Genomic DNA, 19,700 nt, shown 5'->3' with positions numbered 1-19,700 from the left:
GCAGCCTTTTTATTTGCCTACATCCCCCAGAATGCTCTGCTGTTCTGGATTAAAATCCAGTGAAATGATCAAACATTCTATCCCAAGTATTTTCTATTGATATTGATCATGTTATTGATTTTGTGGCTCTTCCCTACTTGGTGGTTACTGGCTGGTTAGTCACATAAAAATCTATGTTAAGTTGTATACCTTAAATGGCCATTTGTGACACAAATTAACCAGAATTCAAGGGGAAAAAAAAGGAAAAAGCTCCTAAACACAAATTTAAGCCCCTGGTTTCTGTTATGCTTCCTAATTAAAAAGCCTCCATTATCATACAAACAATCTAGATTACACTAATATTAGCAGATTAGCTATTTTGTCATTATGACTGTCACTCTAATTTACAATGTACATTCAGAAGACGAAGACCAGCGTTTTCATTATCGCGGATGTTGGTGGAACAATTACCATTTCTTCATGTAATAATGTCAACGGGGATTTCCTGACCCAGATTTCAACCACACCCAACACAGGCATGATGCCTTGGCATACACCCTGCTGGCAGAGTAACATCTGCTTCTCTGCTCTCAAAGTTGTACACACAACTTCTATAAGACACTGCTAAAAGGCATCTGTTATATGGGAACAAGGGAAAGACTTTCTGGAGGGGTGTCATGCTAAACCATTTGATACCATGCAAGACTGTGTGTAGGAAGCAAGGCTTCAGATTGGCACAAAGCGGCAGCAGAGCAGGCTTTTGCAAAAGGATCTGGTATGAGTGTGCCAATCCTGCCTCACACAGCAGCACACCATGGGGAAGCTGAACATTTTTACGGTTGGATCCAATTAATTTCATCTCCACACACAACACATTTCAACATGCTAGGAGCGTTAAGGAGAGGAGGTGGAGGTTTCAATAAGGTGGAGGTGTGCAGTGAGGCAAGTGGGAATGCAAAATAAAGAGGAAGAGGAAAGGATGAGCCAAGGTTGGGGAATCTTAGAATTCCCCGTTTCTTGCAAGAGGTGAAGAAAATGCAATTACACATGCCCTCTCATGCTTTTCAGGCAAGTATGGTGTGTAGACGCAAGAGGTTAGTGGTGGGGATTGTGCCCGATGGCAACCTGCATTGCCATTTTCTATGCTAATAGACGCTTGTTCTGCGTTTTAACAGACATTTGGTGGCACCGCTCGAAGCGCGGAACAGCGGAGGGGTGAGCGCACAGCGTATCTGTGGGTTGAGGAGGAGGAGGAAGAATCTGTCGCCTCGTGTCTCTGGAGATAGCAGGAATAATGAAAAACTCTCTGCTGGGACTTCAAAGCAAACGGCTGGTCATTTCCTGTGGTGATGGCTGATACTGGCCTGCATGTTCAGGCAACCTGCACGCACACACTTAGTCACACATTCCTGTTAGCAAATCCTCAGACGGTGAACACCACTTCCTTTGATGGTACAGTTGGTCCAAAAGAGGAGGAGGAACAAGGCTTTCGGACAATGAATAAATTTGAAAAGCCTTTGTGTGGCCCCGGCAGAATCATCCAAGTCTTTCAGTTGTCGCCTTGGGGTCAGCTCTTACGCAATGTGGGTGTAATGCCAGAAACAAGGCTGACATTTTACACTGCAAAGAACAGTTTCTACTCAAAAGGCATTAGAAGACAAACATATACTCAGTTTTTGTTATTCCATCTGCCAAACTCCAGACATTTTCTTGGCAGACAAAAACAGCAGCACTAAAACTCAGGTATAATTAATCATGTTTCATTAAGTTATTCTAATTTCAGAACTCTTGGCACGGATGAGTTTACCATAGCCTCAAGAACTGGAGTTTAAAAAGTCTGATTTATTCAGAAAATAAGCAGTGTCCTTCTGGCAGAACTTTTCTTAGGCTGTCAAAATCAACGGAAAGAGAGATTTAGAAGATTTGGCAACCAAAAGTGCGGAAAAATGTGGAGATATGCATGTTGCTCATCTCATCTTCGCAGTCTGAATGGTAATCTATGTCAGGACAGAGGGCGGCTTGGACAGAGGGCGGCTTGGACAGCATGCGACGCAGCCATAAACAAGCCAGCAGCAGCCATTTCTGGCTTATTGCATTTCTTATCGCATCATCTCGTTCCGTTATGAAAGTCAGTATTCCCTGCAGGTTTTTTCATGGTATGTACTGCATGTGTGCCAGTTTTCATTTAGAAACAAATCCATGCAGGTCCTTTTAGCCTTACATGCTGGTTAAAAAAAAAAATGTAATGGCTCACATTGTGTGGCTCAGTGAGAACAAAAACACAGAAACATCTGGTTGTGTTCAAAATGCCAGGAATTCTTCTGCTGCTTGGTTCATATTACTTCCTGAGCTCGAATGCTGGCTGTGCAGGTCAACAGATAAACTATGCCCCCCAAACACAATGCCTTGGCTTTTCAGCGTGTAACCGAGGAGGTGTAATCTGACAAGTGATAGGGGTTTACGCAGAGTTTACACTCAGTGTGGATGAGCCGTAAGCAGGAAGCCGCTCTGATTTATGCCTTCATACCTGCTGCATGAGCAGATCCCAAAGAAAGGCCATGTTTGAGATTTTGCCAGGGCAAAAACCTTTACCCCTCCCACTTATTTCCACTAAGGAAATTCCCACCAGCAGAGGGGCAGCAGCGAGAAGACTGAGACCAGCGAGATTGAAATGCACAAGTCAAAGGACAAATAAGCTGGAAGGCATCAAGTGGCTAAAGAGAGTATTCAGTTTTTAAAATGAGGTTATTTATAGTTCTCTTACTAGTAGAAAGATGTTATGTCACAGTGGATTTGTAGAAAAGGAAAAAGAAAAAACAAAAAAAGGAGAAATATCTAAATTGTAAAGAACCAACAGTCAGTAAGTTAGTTGATCCCAGGAATGCAAATAGACTCAAACAAAAAGTGTTCAAATCTGTGGGATGTAACTGTAAGTGAGAAGGTAATTAACGTCTACATTATGGCAAGAGACATTATTTTATCAACCATTGAATGCCCATCTGACCAATTAAAAATTACTTTGTCTGAGTCTTCTGGCTGTATGACTCTTGTCATGATACTTTCGAAATAAAAGCCCAGGAAGACTTAAAGAATGTCTTTGATGCTACTGCAGAAATGATCACTTGGTTCAAAATGAAAAACTTTACTCAGTTTCTGGTGACTGTGCTGCCTTCCAGATGTCTCTCGAGTCAGACTTGGTGAACAGACACATTAAAATAGAGAGAAACAGCTGATGGATATTGTACACTGCAGAGTTTATAACTGGTTTTATGACTTACAAGCTGTGAGTGGTACTAATAAATTTATATTTACAACTTTTACCATATTTTATAGACATGGGAGCCATATTGATTACTAAATTTGGCACTAGTCAACAACTCTCACTGCGCAAATTTCAATTTGTAGGATGTTTTTTTTGTATTTCCAACTCGCTATTAGGAAGAAAAAAAAAAGCTACATCCAAATATTAAAAGGTGTTCTTCCTAGAGCTGCAGCTGACAAAGTGAAATTACACAACGTCACCCTTAGTCACTGTAATTTCATAACAGTTGTTTGACTGAGATAACAGAGCTGCACTTAACTATATCTATATTATTACACGTAACAAAGCAGCTACCGATAGCTTAACAAAACCTCACTTAAAACAATTAAGCATCCCTTTCAGGTAGGAGAGCAGAACAGTACTCAAGGGGCAGAGTCCTGCCTGTTTCAGATCTGTCCAACACACGATGCTGTGAATTATTTTCGCAGCATCTCACCAAGGTCTGTAATAATGAACCATTTATTTTTTGAAGTTGTGTTGAACTAGGAAAAAAAAAACTAACGGGCAGAAGAGCCATTAGGGACGACTGGCACTGGACACCACTGCTGCTATCGCAGGAAAAAAAAAATCGAACCACAAAGTAGTAGTTGGAAGATGTGCTTTTTATTTTTCAACTGCAGTAAACCATGCTGTGTTCTGCATTTTGTTGAGAGAGCCCAGAGAAAGCTGCTTTTGATTTCAAGACAAATAGATCTACACAATTTTAGGTCGGCTCTTTTTGCACAACAAGCTGGTTATAAAGCCCCAAACGTCATCCTTCCTTTACATTTCAGGTTGTGCTTGTTCCAATTCCCCCACCCTATTCTCTTATCTCCCATGTTTGACAGAGTGATGTCTTCAGCCAAAATCACCCTGTCTGCTGCGGTTCCCCAGGAGATGGAGTGCCAGTGATGTAGACGATTCAATCAGAGAGAAGTGAAAGAGCAGATCACAGACAATGCGCCGCGGCCCCATTACCCCCAATACCCGCTTACTGCTCGCGATGCTTAGCCCGGGCCCCCACCTAATGGGCCATAATATCATTTTACGCCATGTTCCAGCTCCTTATGCCAGATCTAAACATAACTGTGTCGCCAAGGCACAATAAAAACAGATATATTTCTTTATTACTCCTCACAAAGCATATCACCAGACCTGAGCACCCCTTCAAAGGAAACTAATATCTACAGGAAGCTGCTCTTTTCCTTGGCTCATTTAGAGTAGACGCGCTGTTGTTATTACTCTGAGCTGCACTCTGCCGGCCTCACACTCCCCATGCCATTCACTCAAAAAGTAATGGATGTTTTATTATAATAAAATGAATACAATATCTTCGCCATAAATAGCGTACTTAAAAAGACATTTTCTCTGCCTCCCAATATGTCTGGATGTCCATCATGCCTCAGGCTATCAGGCGCTACATGTTTAATTCAGAGTCACAGCTAGTTGCGGCTTGTGTGTCACTGTATAGATGAAAACAGTAACACGTCCAACCTTTGCTCGCCTTTGACTTTCCGTTCTATTCACCCAATAATATCCCAGTGCACCTTCTAACAAGAGGTCACGGAGACTCATTACTTCGGTTGAAAGCAGAGGAAAGAATTATCGCCTGGGTTTTCTGCCCATTCATTTTCTTCATCTTCTGGGTTAGACATAGACATGTGATGAGAAATCAGCTGGTGTGCAAATTCAGGTGATTTTACATCTCAGCAGCAGCCGGTCAGAGATTGTTTACAATAGTTTAATATGTCTGCAGTTCCTTACGGGTGCAGGAAAGTGAGAGAAAGAAAGACTAACATAACAGGAAAGCTTGACCAAAGTACAACCAAGTAGCAGAGTCCTTTTGAGTTTTCAGCCTTTGGCATGGACATATGCTGGATTTGGAATTTGTTGGCAGCTTTTTTGGAACCAGAACTAAAGATCTACTTTCTTTAGCCAATATACACAGGAAGGTAGGTTTACATTTAGTAAAGTAATACAGAATACTAAAGTCAGTTTAAACGGAAACTTCAAAATAAATCTTTTAAAAGTAGCAGAAAATAAATGTTTAAAAGGACTACCATATTTTCCAGACTATAGAGCGCACCTTACTATAGGCCGCATCTACAAATTGGAAACGTACATAGATAAGCCGCTGGTATCTCCACCGCTCTCGGTTTTCCACAAAGACGAAGCAGAGGGCTCCGTCCTTAATGAATCTGATGGATTTATTAAGCCCTGCGTCTCCAACGCCGAACCATGGATTCGTTCACGCCGAGCTCACGTGCAGTGGCTCTATTTTCTTCCTGTACTGCAGGGGTGTCAACATCCAGTCCTCGAGGGCCAGTGTCTTGCAACTTTTAGAAAAATATCGACTGCTAAAACCCCTTTAAGTCTGGCAAAAATGTTCTAATCTGCAAATGCAGAAAGCATAAGCCCAAACAAGCTGCACCAATATTGTCAGTCTTCAGTGATGAAGTTGTTACTGTGTGAAAACATTTTTATTATCAAAGGTTTGTTGAAAACTGAAACTAGAGAAACAGAAAGAACCTTTAGCAGCTTCAAGAAAGAAAACAGTTCTCTGATGTTCAGTCAAGCTGTTACAACAAGGAACGAGACATCAGCAGATAACAGGAAGCCGAACATCTTACAGCAGAGTTGCTCTGTTTTTGTACATTTTGACAGTCTGACTCCACCTGCTAGGAAGCACGCTGGAAAAACAAATGTTTGCAGCCTTTTGGAAATCTCAATAAAAGTAAAGGACCACAAACTCAACAGAAAATATATAAAGAAAATGCAGTTTTATTCATGTTAAATGTGCCAATAGTGCAAAAGTAGATATAGCAAACAAATATACAGCATTTTGAAAAGGTCAACTATCATTTTGTCTTTATTTGAAATGAAATCACATTCAAGTCTATACATAAAGTGGCATCTCCCTAGTCTGTAGCAGCAAGAGTATTGCTGATATTTGTGATAACAATTACAACTGATCTACATTTTCTTGACTCCTCTCTTTATTTTTCATCGTTGCAATGTTCTCATATTTTCTGCAAGCTTCTCATCCAGTAAGATATGCATCTGACGAGAACATAAAGGGCAGCAAGAGTCCCTGCGACTGGCCAAATTTATCATTGGTATGCAGTTTGAATGCATGTCGCTCAATATATAACACCCCATCAATAACTGCATCCAAGCATTCTTTCTGCAATAATAATTTTGCAGACTCTGTTACTGAGATTATGATTGAAGTTCAGTGTATAGGGAAACCCTAGTCTTTTAAAAATGGAATTGTGCAACAAAAAAAAAAAGGTTTCCCAAGACAGCTGTGTAGTTACCATAAAGTTATTTATAAATGCTAATACAGTAGAACATGGAGGCTTTTACTTCATTTGTGGATTTTTGAGGATACGGAAAAAGCTCAACAACTTTGAACTTTTTGAATATTCATTGTCATATCAGGTAATTCACATGTCTAATTTATGCAGAAAGAAGGAAAGCTTGTATCAACTAAAATCTGTGAAATAAAATGACAAAATCTCCATTTAGAGAAGAACTTATACCACCAACAACAAATAATCCTGAACTACACAAGGACTGTAGCACCATTATCCCATACACATATATTTTTATGTACACACATATATCCTAAGGTCAGATCAGGCTATTTACACTATGAGGCGGACGAGACGAGCAAAATCCTAGAGGTGATGGGATGTGTGTGTGTGTGGGGGGGTGTGTGTGTGTGTGTGTGTGTGTGTGTGTGTGTGTGTGTGTGTGTGTGTGTGTGTGTGTGTGTGTGTGTGTGTGTGTGGTGTGTGTGTGTGTGTGTGTGTGTGTGTGTGTGTGTGTGTCTGAATGTGTGTGTAGATGTATAGAGATGGAGGCAGATGAGAAGTTGGGGAAATCCAATCTCTCACACTGAGGAGCAGAGACAGGTGGGCAGATATGCCCCAAACCGAGGATAACCCCTGCAGTATCCAAGAGTGAAATGACAGGATTACAGGGGCATCAGGAACCTGCTGAAATGGTTGATAATGCTGTTTATGGTTGGCAGTCACGCTGGCAAAAGAGAAAAATAAATAAAAAATGTTTTACTAATGAAAATATGGACAAGCTTCTTCTCAGTTATTGAGCGTAAAATTCAAGGACAGGAGCCTCTTGCTCCATTTACAGCGGAGAGTTGATGTTGCCCACTTGACAGATTCATACATAAAAAAATAGGCGCGTCTTTATCACAGTTTTCTGCCCAAACCTTTTAACACTTGCGACAGTAAACATAAGCCCCACTATCCTGGTTGAGAACGGGATTATTGTTGTGTCAACAAACCCCCATAGATAATAGTAATTACTGCCCTGGCTGCTGCGCCATCAGACTGAGGCAACTTCACTAGCTGACAGCTTGGTCCTAATTACCGAGAACCACCAATTACGAGCTTCATTTCATTATTTATATTCTACGGAGCGACCAAATAAAAGAGACTTCAGTTACTCCGAGCGCTCACATCTCTGGCAGCTGCAGGAGCGTCCAGAGACCTGCTGAATCACTCTCACTGTTTTGTTTTGTTTTTTTCTGATGATAAGCTAGTAACCAGGCGAACAGTGAACTGATGGTGCACATATATGCAAAAACCTGCAGTTCCAGAAGGAAACTGCAGGGAGTTTGTTTTTGTCAGCCACAGGAAGTAATTTAGCTACATAGGAAGTGCGTTATCTACTCCTCCACTAGAAGTTAAAATTTCAATCATTCCACGACTAGATATGTGCAGAAATTAAGTGACGAAACTGCTTCTATTTTAAACCAGTCTCCAAAAATATTGAAATAAACATAAGCTTCTTATCGGTTAAGTGTATTCAACCACACTGATTTGCACAGATGTTCCCCATCACCCCCGACTGCCAAGCGGCGTCCAGAGATGGCTGACAGGAGGGAGGCAAGGAGAGGGCTCGGGGCGGGGGTGTGAAATTTGGCTATTCCTGCTCCAGTGATTTCTCCGGAAACTTGGCAGATCATTGTGGAGATTTGTATGTCTGTGGATTTGACATGAAACTGTTTGAGAGGCTCGTCTGGAATCCGTCTTTCAACCAGCCATCCCTTCACCCTCCCCTCGCTGCTCATGTTATGTTCCTATAATTCCTGAAGGCCACAGTTCCCAGCCTAACAAAAGCTGCAGATGTGGCGATTATCTTGGGGTATTTTATGGCTCGTACGATCCACTGAAAGACGACCGTTATTACACCTGCTGATTAAAAAAAAAAAAAAAAACACGTGTGTGTTGAAGCTGCAAAAGAGGCAGAGCAAACAAAAAGAAAAAAAAGCATCTGCACAAGCTATTCAGACATCTGCAATTGCACACCTTGTTGATCTCTATGATTCAGTGCAAATTCAGTGATTCACACAATGAGCTGAAACGGAAATTCGTGCTCAGAAAGCTGTAAAGCATGCAGCGCTAACACGTTCCAAAGAGATAACCTATCACAAAAAAAAGCATAAAAAATGGAAACATAATTACGAAAAAGGAGCGCACTGTAGAAATCCAAAGCTCTTAGCATGTAGATGACAGCTGCGCAGGGCAGGCCTTGTTTGCACGGCCTGGAGAGGAGCAGTATATGTGGCCTGGAGGCCGTATCCGTTCCAACTGTGCCCTGGCACAAAAACGATCAGCCCGGTCCGACTTGACAGCTTGGATATTTGCAGGGGGCGATGGAAAACTGGAACAGCACCGTGTTGGAGGTGGTGGAGGTGGGCCGGCGGTGATGAGTCAGGAACAAGGTGGTTTCTATTGTTTTAGGTCCACAAGGACATGACATTTCCAAAGTCTGATGAGCAAGACCGAACCGCGGTGGGTGAAGGAGGTGCCATTTCTGTGGGGGCCAAGTTTATCCAAAAGCACATGTGTCTGGAGGACATATGAGCATTTTTAACCATTTCCAGACATTTATTAGGCGTCTGTATATGCTACAATGGTCAAAACCTGCATGGTGATGATGCATCTTTAAAGCCTGGAGTTAGTTTATGTAATTATCCTTGAGACAAAAAAATAAACAGGTCTGAGGTCATGTAGCTCATGGGAGGAATAACAAAACTAAGAATAAAAGTTAAAAGGCATGACGAGTAGCCTTGCAAAGAAAAACAATTACTTTTTTAGCATGACAAATTTTTTTAATCTTATCTTGTTTCCATCATCATCATCCATCATCACTTCCAAAGAGTCAGAGTTTGGGATTTCCCTTAAACCTAAAGACATGCAGGAGGTTTTCACAACCAAATGTAATTTTAAAAAGTGATGCAATGAGAAACCTGCTTGTTATTGGAATATTTTCAGTTTTACCTGCTTTGACCACCAACAAGAAAATCAAACATCTTAGTGTGGTTGATGTTACTGACTGAAGACTCAAAATTTAGTGTTTTTTGGATCAAAGTCAAAGAAGAAAAAAAAAGTGGACAAAGAGACGCAAAGAGATATTTAAAAGCAAACCTTTTTGTAGGACATAGAGACACGTCTGAAGTTTGTTAAGCAGATAACAGAAAAGGTGAACGGAGAGCAGAAAAGGAGCTTTGTTCCATCTCTTCAAACTATAAACCTGTCCGTCATGCTGGCAGCCTTTGATATATCTCAATATTGAGGTAAGGCTCTTCCCTTGAGGAAAAGACAGAGTGTTGTTTTAGCACTATGTGCAACACTAACTTGAAACAGCAGTTTAAAAGGTCAAATCAAAAATCATTAATACATAAATCCCTATTTTACACAGATTGCACTATCAAACACACACGGCTCCTAAAATAAATAGATTTGTTTCTATCACTGAAGTTACTATGGCTAAAGAGAAAGCAAAATCAATTAAACTGAGTATCAAGCCAAGTCAAAGAAAGAAAAAGAACCAGCAATCGGAAAATCAGACAAAATAATTTTGATCTGTGCAGCTCAATGTGAAGTTTCACTAGACAACACTGCGCCATGAACAGCTTTGATTACCATTTGCTATACCGAATAGCAGGGAAAATTAAGATTTTTTTTTTAATCAAAAAAATCTATCTAAAATGTACAACATTCTGTTGCACAAGACAATAGAAAGCTACAGGCTCCACCCTGTCCCCAGGGTCAAAAAACATTTGTTTGATTTAGTGCATGCTAATTCATTCATCCCAATGTAGCTCTTTGCTCTGGGGTAGCACTGATGCAAAACCTCCTGGGAAAAATGATTGACACTTCTTAATCCTCATGGATAGCAAAAAGCATGTCATTACCATGACATTTATACCATCTTCTGGGACATGAGATGAAGCGCGTAAACAACAAAAGGGATAAACAGTGAAAACTCCATAAATAAGGAGTGTGAATGTTTATGGGATGCATTTTTGGGTCACACGTGTAGTTTAAATATTTCACTCTGGCTGTGCTCACTTAATAGAACGGGGATGGAGAGATGCCTGCGCGCTGGCACCTGGGGAAGCCAAGATTTCAAATTATCCAGCATTTTATTTATCTGTAACAACAGAGGGCTGGCTGGTGGGCACAGAGGACTGCAGGAAATGTGATGGAAAGTGAAGCACAACAGTAATGACCAAAGCAAACAGCTGATAATGAGGAAGATGCATAGTGGGGGGAGAAGGAGTCATCTGTCAAGCTAAGCACTCCACATATGAGTAAGAGGCATCCAGAGAAATCAGCAACTCCTCAAGCTTTCTGACAGCTTTGGGACTTAAACACCACAGAAACTGTTTGTGACAAAGTGAGAAATATCTGACAAACCTTGATACATCAGTCACAATTATGTTGCGACGTTCTTCACCTTAATTCATCTCTTTGACTGGATGAGTGGAGCAGCGTTTCTCCTCTTCAATTAAACGCGTAAAGTAAAAGTTTTAACAACGCTCTCCATAAAAACCATTACAGCAGCAGTTAATTACTGGGGATCTTCAGCTAATGAGCATCAGAGCAGATTTAATTACTCATATCCCTTAATAAACAAACAGATCTTAATAGAGCGCATGAAAAGTTTCACTAGAACGGACCGAGTTAATACTTTGAGAACTTCCCTCAACTTGTAGGACAAGGGGTGGCTGGTAATTGGGGCATAGTTTCCTGAAACAGAGCACTGTGTAACAGAACTACTTCCTCTTCTTGACACTGTTCAGTTTCTTTCCTCCAGAACTTTTAATACAGATAAACAGCAGGGAGTAAAACAGTTATGAAGTGAAAAGAAGAGGCTCGACTGATTACTGGGATCCTATACACATTTCAAGAGACATAACCATACTCCAACAGTTCTGTCTGTTAAGCTCTTTTTAAAGAAAGGAAGGAAGGTGTACAGCTTAGCTTGAGAATGGCATGAAAAGGGATAAAGGCAGCTAAAACGTATTAGTTTAATGGTCACCATTTTCAAGTTGTATTGATGTAGAATTATAATTTAACATCTAAAACTGGGGAGCTTTTCCCCCTGAAACTGTGGGATATAAAATGAAGTACTGAACGTGCTATTTTTTAATTCAGTTTTCTTTCTTCGTCCTTATTCAGACCCGAAAGAAAGAAAAAATAAATCGCCATTTCCAATTCAATACCTTTTCAGACAGCATAGGAACCCTGTAATTATACCACCTACACACCATTAGCTCCACACCCTGCTGTTTACTCAAAGCAGTTTGATACACCGAGGCCTGGCCTGAAACTGATTCACCCATCAGGAGCAAAACAGGAGCTGAAATGCTTTTTTTTCCTTCTCCCTCCCACCTTGGCTGCTACCCAATGGGAGACCATAAAAAATTACTTAAATCCAACTGTGTTTAGTGCGGACAAAGGGAGTGAGCAGAGTGTGAGCCAGAGAAAGTGAGGAAATGCAGGGACCGCGTCTACAGAGTCTAGCGGCAAAAATGCAGCTTAAGAAAGAGTATACAAATTGTGACAAGTTTTTATGAACAAAAAAATTAAAAAGCAAAAAACAAGAAAGAAAAAACAGTGTGACTCAGAGAGCAGGTGGTTCAGAAAATAGCTAAGCCCCGATGAATTTTTCTTTGTACAGAAAAAATAATAAAGGAACACAGCAAAGTGGTGCAAGTAAATGAGAGGATAAGTGAAAATAAAACGACCTTGGGTTGCTACTCACTAGAGAGAGGCCGACGGGGGTGCTGGGTGCGTCTTGGCTGCTGGAGTGGAACAGAGTAGGGTGCAGCGGCGGCTGCACAGTGTGTGCTCACTGGACACTTCAATCACAGGTAGCCCCAGCCCCGGGCGAACTTGGCCAATTAGCCACACACTGCCGCTGACCCCCGGCTTCATTAAGGGCTCGGTCTCTGGAGGGGGAAGAAAGAGGGGAGGATTAGAAGGTGAGAGGGGAGACTGTCATTACTGGCGACGGTTTGAGAAGATGCGTCTACACCTTGTGCTTAAGGTGGGACTGAAGGTTACAAATGAACACAATCAAGTGTGGAAACACTCGGCTCTGCATGTACCACCATCCCCAAAAATCATAATCTCCACATCCCTGAGGGTTTATACCTGTAGCAAAGGTGGTGGAGGTGAGAGTTGGAGCTACAGAGGCCAGAGGGCAACGCTACACCCCCACCTTAAAACACAGCTGCAGTGACAGCAACAGGTGTGGTGGCCGGCAGACATGCAATTATCAGGCTGAGATTCTGCTCTTTGTGACAGAGACAACAGCAGATCAGAGGGAAGATTAGAGCTACAGGGGGAGAGAAGAGGAGCGGGACGGGAGGAGACCGAGATGAGAGGGAAGAGGGGGGGATGCTCTACTACGAGTCCCTAGAGGATGGAAGGAAAAAGACTTTCTGTTCTGCTCTTTTGATCGGCAAGTCCTCAGAAACTGAAGAATATACAGATCAAAAGCCAGCCCCACGCTGTCAATCACAAGTTCACTTTCACACATCAGCATGAAGGTGATTAGTTTGGACCTTTAGAGGACTTTCAATTATTTTTTCCTCGATTATAAAAAACTAAAATAAATTACAGCTCACTGATATTTAGTTGGGCTCTGGCTCAATTCTCGTTGTATATCTGCCTATAGTTTTACTTCAAAATAGAAGAGCTCAATCACACCGGTTGGATTCCTGCCAGATATTTGGCTTTTAAACATTGGGCATGCATTTTCAGAACAGTTACAGTCGAGGCCAACATGGAGCAGACCTCAGGATCATCGTCTTGTGCAAACGCCAACTTGGATCAACCTTTCGTTTGTTGACTTTAGGTGCCTTCAACTCATCCACTTCACTATTGCAATTCACTTTTACCCCTGGAAGCAAACAGCAGCGCAGTATGATGCTACCACCACCATCATGTTTGAGAGTTGCTACAATGAGCTCATGTGTTACAGCAGGAGTCTCCAAAGTCGGTCCTCGAGGGCCAGCATCCTGCATGTTTTGGTTCTCTCCTCGGTGGTAGTGACAACCTTTTCAGGAATGTTTTTCTTAGGCCTCTAACAAGCCATCGTTTGATCCAGGTGCATTAAATCAGGGAGGGAACTAAAACATGCAGGATGCCGGCCCTCTAGGACCGACTTTGTGGACCCCTGTTTTACAGCTTCACTTTGATCTTCAAAGACTCTTATTATGATCAAATTGGTCACCATTTTCTCTTATTTGGCCTTTTAGAGTAAGTTTTAGAGTAATGGTCAGCAACCTCTCAAGTCTATGATGATTTAATCGTCACTTTCCTGTGCATCGACCAGACAGATGCATCTTCCAGATTATTATAGGCACCATCAGGACAACAATGCCAAACACACATTAAAACTGGTTTTGGATTGAATACAGATAAACTCCTGGAATGGCTCCAGCTTCAACTGTATTGACAATTTATGGACTTTGCTTAAAAGCTTAGTGCCAGAACATGAAGCAAATATAAATGTGCTCCACCAATTATGATTAAAAGAGTAGTCATGTATATCAGTATCTTGCTTATGGCTATAGCTAGCCATAAGCAAGCTCTTATGTTTACTTAGAAATATAATCTGTGTGTATATATTTATTAAAGGGCAGTGTTATCTAATTTTAGTAATAGAAATTCTGAATAGGACTTAAAAAAAAAGTTTATTTCATAAGTTTACCTCTTGAAACTGAGTCCTTTTAAGAAACTCCTGCTTTTCCGACACTCTGTTTTCAGGAAGACATCACAACATGGCTCCTTTGTTAACCCTTTAACAACGTTTGTACCAGCTTTGCACTGAGATGTAGCTCATATATTGCTGATGCACAGTTCCACCAGCTGCGTGCTAATTGCTTCTGGTTAGTCTGAAGGAGCTGAGTTAGGAGCAGTGGGGTGACGGATGCTGCTCTGTGAGGTGGAAGCTCAGAAGCTGCAGCACCAAGGAGGAGTTTCGTTCCACCAAACGTTTTGCACATCTGAATGGTTGCTACAGGAGATTTAAGGATTTCTCAAACACATGTTAAAGAATCAAGGCAACACTCCAGCTATGTTTTTAAGGAGGTAATAACATAACACAATTTAAAGCTCAAAAAAATTGATTTCACATACTATTGCCCCTTTTTGTGGGATTTCAAACCTGTGTTGGAACAGACAACACACATTTTATGGTTCAAGTCATATAATTTCTTCATAATCAAAACAGGTAAAATGGGTGCTAGTGGCTTATTGATCGGAAAAGCACATTAATATCCCATTTAAATCAATAATAATAAGTGAGTTTACCAACATTGTACACTTTGGCCTTCTGCAGTAGGAATCAATTTACACAGGGTAGTGGTCTGAGGAGACCTCAAACACATGTTTGCACGACACTTATAAAAAGCCAAAACATCTTGCGTCATTTCAAAGTAGGTGGAGCAGTTTGTGGCTATATGGGACACGCAAGGCTTGGCAACAGTTAGTCATATACAAATGTTTTTCTCCCTTATAAAAGCAGAAATCCACATGGGACTTGTGCCTGCGTCACATTTACTGTGGAAACCTCAGAGGTGCCGGAGAGGAGTGGGGTGCTTCTTACCAGTGTTCCTTCTGATTACAGGGCTTCGACCGAGCCAAAGAAAAATGTTTATAAGGTGGGCTACCACAATAGCAACTACTGTCAGAACGTTTTTATGCTCTGGAGAAGGAGATACCAGGCTTTTATTTAAAACAAACCAGGGATAATAGATCAATGGTCCAAGTCAGAGCAAGAATTGGAGGGAAAAGTTTGCAAACATGGTGGAAGATTATGAGGTGGGGGGCTGTATGAGTAGATGAGGTGGGGGGAGTGGAGAGAGCGCCAACGAAGAGGGATCTAGCTCATCTGGGTGCTAGTGGCTTATTGATCGGAGAAGACACACAGCTCCGAGCCATTCATCACAGGCCACTCTCAGGTCCTTAGATAAGTCCTGTGATAGTGTCTGCTTGCTGAGCAGCTGCAACTGGCCACATCCATTATCGCTCAAACGAAGAGCTACAGGGGGAGTATCATGCCTCCCCCCCAGGCTTATAATGCATATGCCTATTCCCACTATCCTGGGAATAGGCATGGAAAGGGCTGCCGGGTGACATGGCAGAAGGAGGGCTGGATTCAAAATAGAAAAGAAGCCAGTGGTTAAAAGCTTGTGGCTGAGGCTAATGCCTACAAAGGCAAAAGCTGCAGTTAAAGCGCTGGAGTTTGATGAAAAATCGTGCCCCAACAGCCACAAACGAAATGAAAAACTCTCCGTTTGCACCAGCAGGAGGTGGGAACTTTTTTTATGGCCCTATTGTTTCCATTCCACTATTAGCAAAGCTGTTTTGTACCAGATAGTACATAAACTAGCTGAGCGACAGGCAGATCAGAAAACCGCTGAGTGGCTCTGACTGTATGTATGTGTGAACGCGAGTGTGTATGTGCATAAAGGAGAATTCCCCAACTGGGCAGGTGGGGATCAGCCATAATGAGCCATGCAGGGAAAGAAGACAGAAAGGGAGGGCAGGAAAAAAAAGATGACAGGAGGAGTGATGGCGACAGGCTCAGAGCCAGAGACAGGGCCCCAAAAGAGCAATTACAGGAGCTCCAGAGAAGGTGTGGGCCTCGTCCCAAGGCATGGTTTCAAACAGCACAAAGCCCTGCCAGACATGTACTCACAGGCAAACACACACAGACACATGTATACTGGCTTTATATACCGTTCTTATGCCAAAATCCTATAGTTTATATACAGAAGTTTACTATGACGCTAAGGTGTCCTTCTCTACAAAGGCCAGAGTTTAAATAAGGGTATTAAGGAAAGAAAAAAACAGAAAGGATGGATAGATGGTGATCAAGTGCATTAAACACAGACCATCAGATGAATGAATGAATGGATGGACAAACAATTTGAAAGACGAACGGACAGACAGGCAAGAACTGATTGATTGAAATTGATGGTCTCATGGTAGGATACATGGACAAACAAATAGTTGGATGTGTGAGTAGCAGGCCTGTCACAATAAACAACAAATCAATTAATTACATGTTAGGTTAAAATAAACGGAACAATTTTTATTTGCTTGACTGATCATTTTTCTCTTTTTACCAAAAACTGCATGACAAACGTTGTCAGTCTGGTCCTCTGATCTCAAAGGTCAATTTTTTTGAAAGATAATTTGTATGCAGACACTTCATAATTCATTTTGTTGTTTTTTGAATTCATTTTTCAAATGAATTCTCTGTAAACAAAATTATTTCCTTATATGTTTTGTTGATGATTGTTGTTTTGTACAATTTCGGAAGAAATGCACCGACCAATTGCATGATAAATGAAAATAAATTTTTTATTTGTCTTCCAGTTCCAGTGTTTAAATGTTCATTAAAATTAACATTTTATTGATCTCTGAGAATGTGTTCTTGCCACTTTAACTATTACTTGAAAATGGTCTCAAAACAATATTGTTTTTCGCAATAAGCTCTAGAACAATTTATTGTCCAGCAAAATTTGTTATTGTGACAAAAAAATGGATTGCTGAACATACCGATGGCCAGCCAAACGTACTAAAAGATCATTTAAGCAATGATACAGGGCATAAAGTCTTAAAATACAAATCAAATATGTATCAATGTATCATTGTGCTTTAAGATTTATAACCGGTAACATCATTGTGAGTTGTATGCAAAAGTTGAATGGCCTCCTTTAAGCGTTCAGAGAAACAATCATCTGATGAGCCCGATTTATAAATCTCTACTCGGCCTAACTCCAGCATATTTAAGCTCTTCCAGCATATGAGAACTAACGTTAGTTCTCATTCTTTACGCTCTGACAACATTTTTCTTCTGCATGTTCCACGTGTTCGAACTGAAAAAGGGAAGCAAGCATTCAGTGTGTTGGCTCCTGCAGCCTGGAATCAGCTCCAGTGTGAACTCAAGATGTCAGAAATTATTTCATTGGATTTATGTCAAGCGGTTCTTAAAACTAGGCAACAAGAGTGTCACTGCTTTTAAATTGTTTTACACTTGTGTATATGTATTAATTGGCTTTATTTTGTAATCAGGTTGCTGTGTATTGCAGACCCAGGTCCCTCTTGAAAATGAGATCCAGATCTCAACGGGGTTTTCCAGGTTAAATAAAGGAATAAAATAAAAAAAAGAAAGAAAGAAATACAAACAAAAAAAAAGCTTTTAGAAGCCATAGGAACAACAGAGATGGGGTGAAAACCCAAAATGGGAAGGAAGGAAGCAGGAGGGAATATTTTCAAGTGTGAAATCTGCTACATGCCGCACATGTTTGTCCCGGTACATTCTGTGCTGCTCTGAAGCTGCTTCCTAACACCACGGGCTGAAACAAAAGACCAAACTCCAAGGCTCTGGTCCACATGCCGAAAACTTTCAAGTGAATTCTGCTGCGTCTGGTGGGCGCTAAACAACAGTGAACAGTCTGGACAGCCTCTCACCATGGTGCCCGTCACAAACAGGGCTCTGAAATAGCTTCTGAAGGCAACCATTTTTGGCCTTCTCCACTCCACCACTTAAAAGAGAATGACAAGATGGGGAGAGCAGACATAAATGACGGGAGAACGAGAGAAGATATGCAAAAAGATATGTGGGGGAGGAGAAATTAAATTAAGAGAAAAGTTCTTGCGCACCGGTACGGACCATTGATTCCCCATTCTCTTGGAAAGATTTAATGAGCTTAAATAGGAGGCTGGTTTGACACTGCCACAATGACTCTGAGAAAGCTCCCTGTGAGAGGAAATCGTTCAGAGGCTGTGACGGCTACCAGCGAGAGGGGAGGGAGCGAGGAGGGAGATGAGATGCAGGGAGGGAGGGAATGTTTTCACGCCAAAGTAGGAGACATGAGGAAGACAGATGTTGGATTATGCTTGGGAAATGGTCCACGGCTAGCTTTACTTGTCTAGTTCTCAATGAGCAGTGAAGACAGGGGGATGGGGGGGAGGTGAGGATGAAGGATGAAAGGGATTAGAGTAAGAGAGGCAGATGCTGAAAGAGGCTAAAAGGTGGTCTACATTCAACTGAGCTGCCAAGTTATGTAGGTGCTTACTCACAACAGGCGCTCATTATAACCCAACGATCTCCGAGGTGATTGACAGTTCCTGCTCGACTGCGGCGCTTCACCTCATTACTTCCTGGATGACCTCCCCACGAGCCATTGAAGAGATGCAATTGCTTAGCAGCCATCTTGTTTTCCTACCCTCCCCTCTCACTATCGCACCTCTGTAGGCAGGAGCAATGTAGCGACTTCCGAGAGCTGAGTGCTCGGGCGCTTCACCGCGCTCTGCCGCTGATGAGGGCCCCGCCGGGAATCATCAGTTGCCGTTTTATGAAGCTGTCTGGCAGAGTGAATGCGCTCAGCGTCCCGCCACTTTTTAAAAAATTATTCTTTTTTTGCAGGCAATCACGCTTATAGGGAAGTGGACTGAGGCATTGCTGTGAGCCGGTACCAAAGGGATGAGGGCTTCCCTTCGCCAACTGCTGGATGCCACAGTGTGCTCAATGACTTCCTTCATCCAAACTTAAAATAAAAGCCGTTTTACCCTGGAGATGCACTTGCTCCAAATGATAAATATGGGAACATCTCTGACAGAAGTAAGTAATTGGGTCACTCTGTTAGACCATTGCAAAAGTATTTATCCTGAAATTAATTTACACAGAATCACTCTTTACTAATTAGATAATAGACATTTTTAAGGGCATCAGAGTAGAGGTAGCCCACTATATATATACTTAACAAAAATAGTTCTATGTACCCTCCTTTTTCTCCTTCATTGTTGAGCTCCACGTTGTGTTTGTCCATCAGGCAAACCCCCAGTAAAAAGCACATTGAAGTTTGTGTTTGGAACATGATGATTTGAAAATGCTCAGTGGGAGAAAGATGTCCCCCAGAAAACTTGCTGAGCCTGGTGACCGTCATTCATCCAGCGGCCCGTCGTGCTTTTGAGATAAAAAATTTTAACGTTCACAGGAAATTTGAAAATATAACTTGATAATTATGTGTTATTAGAAGATTGGAATAATATCTGAACACCAACTAGAAAGTCTG

At 41.6% G+C, this 19,700-nt stretch overlaps 1 protein-coding gene across 4 annotated transcripts in view; it reads right to left on the bottom strand.

The window, feature by feature from the left end:
• plxnb2b (plexin b2b) overlaps positions 1-19,700 on the bottom strand; it is a 150,692-nt gene that overhangs the window by 103,953 nt on the left and 27,039 nt on the right. For 3 of the 4 annotated variants that reach the window (XM_055029003.1, XM_055028995.1, XM_055029012.1), the window contains one exon: positions 12,365-12,551. The gene's annotated coding sequence lies outside the window, so the exon portion shown is untranslated. Of the gene's footprint in view, positions 1-12,347; positions 12,552-19,700 lie in introns of all 4 variants that reach the window. The other variant, XM_055029022.1, reaches the window with a different exon arrangement.

Source organism: Poeciliopsis prolifica, unplaced genomic scaffold (assembly GCF_027474105.1).
Source record: "Poeciliopsis prolifica strain line A6 unplaced genomic scaffold, Auburn_PproV2 SCAFFOLD001, whole genome shotgun sequence".
NCBI lineage: Eukaryota > Metazoa > Chordata > Actinopteri > Cyprinodontiformes > Poeciliidae > Poeciliopsis > Poeciliopsis prolifica.
Note: the sequence above shows the minus strand (reverse complement) of the source record. Positions and strands in the feature narration are given on the sequence as shown.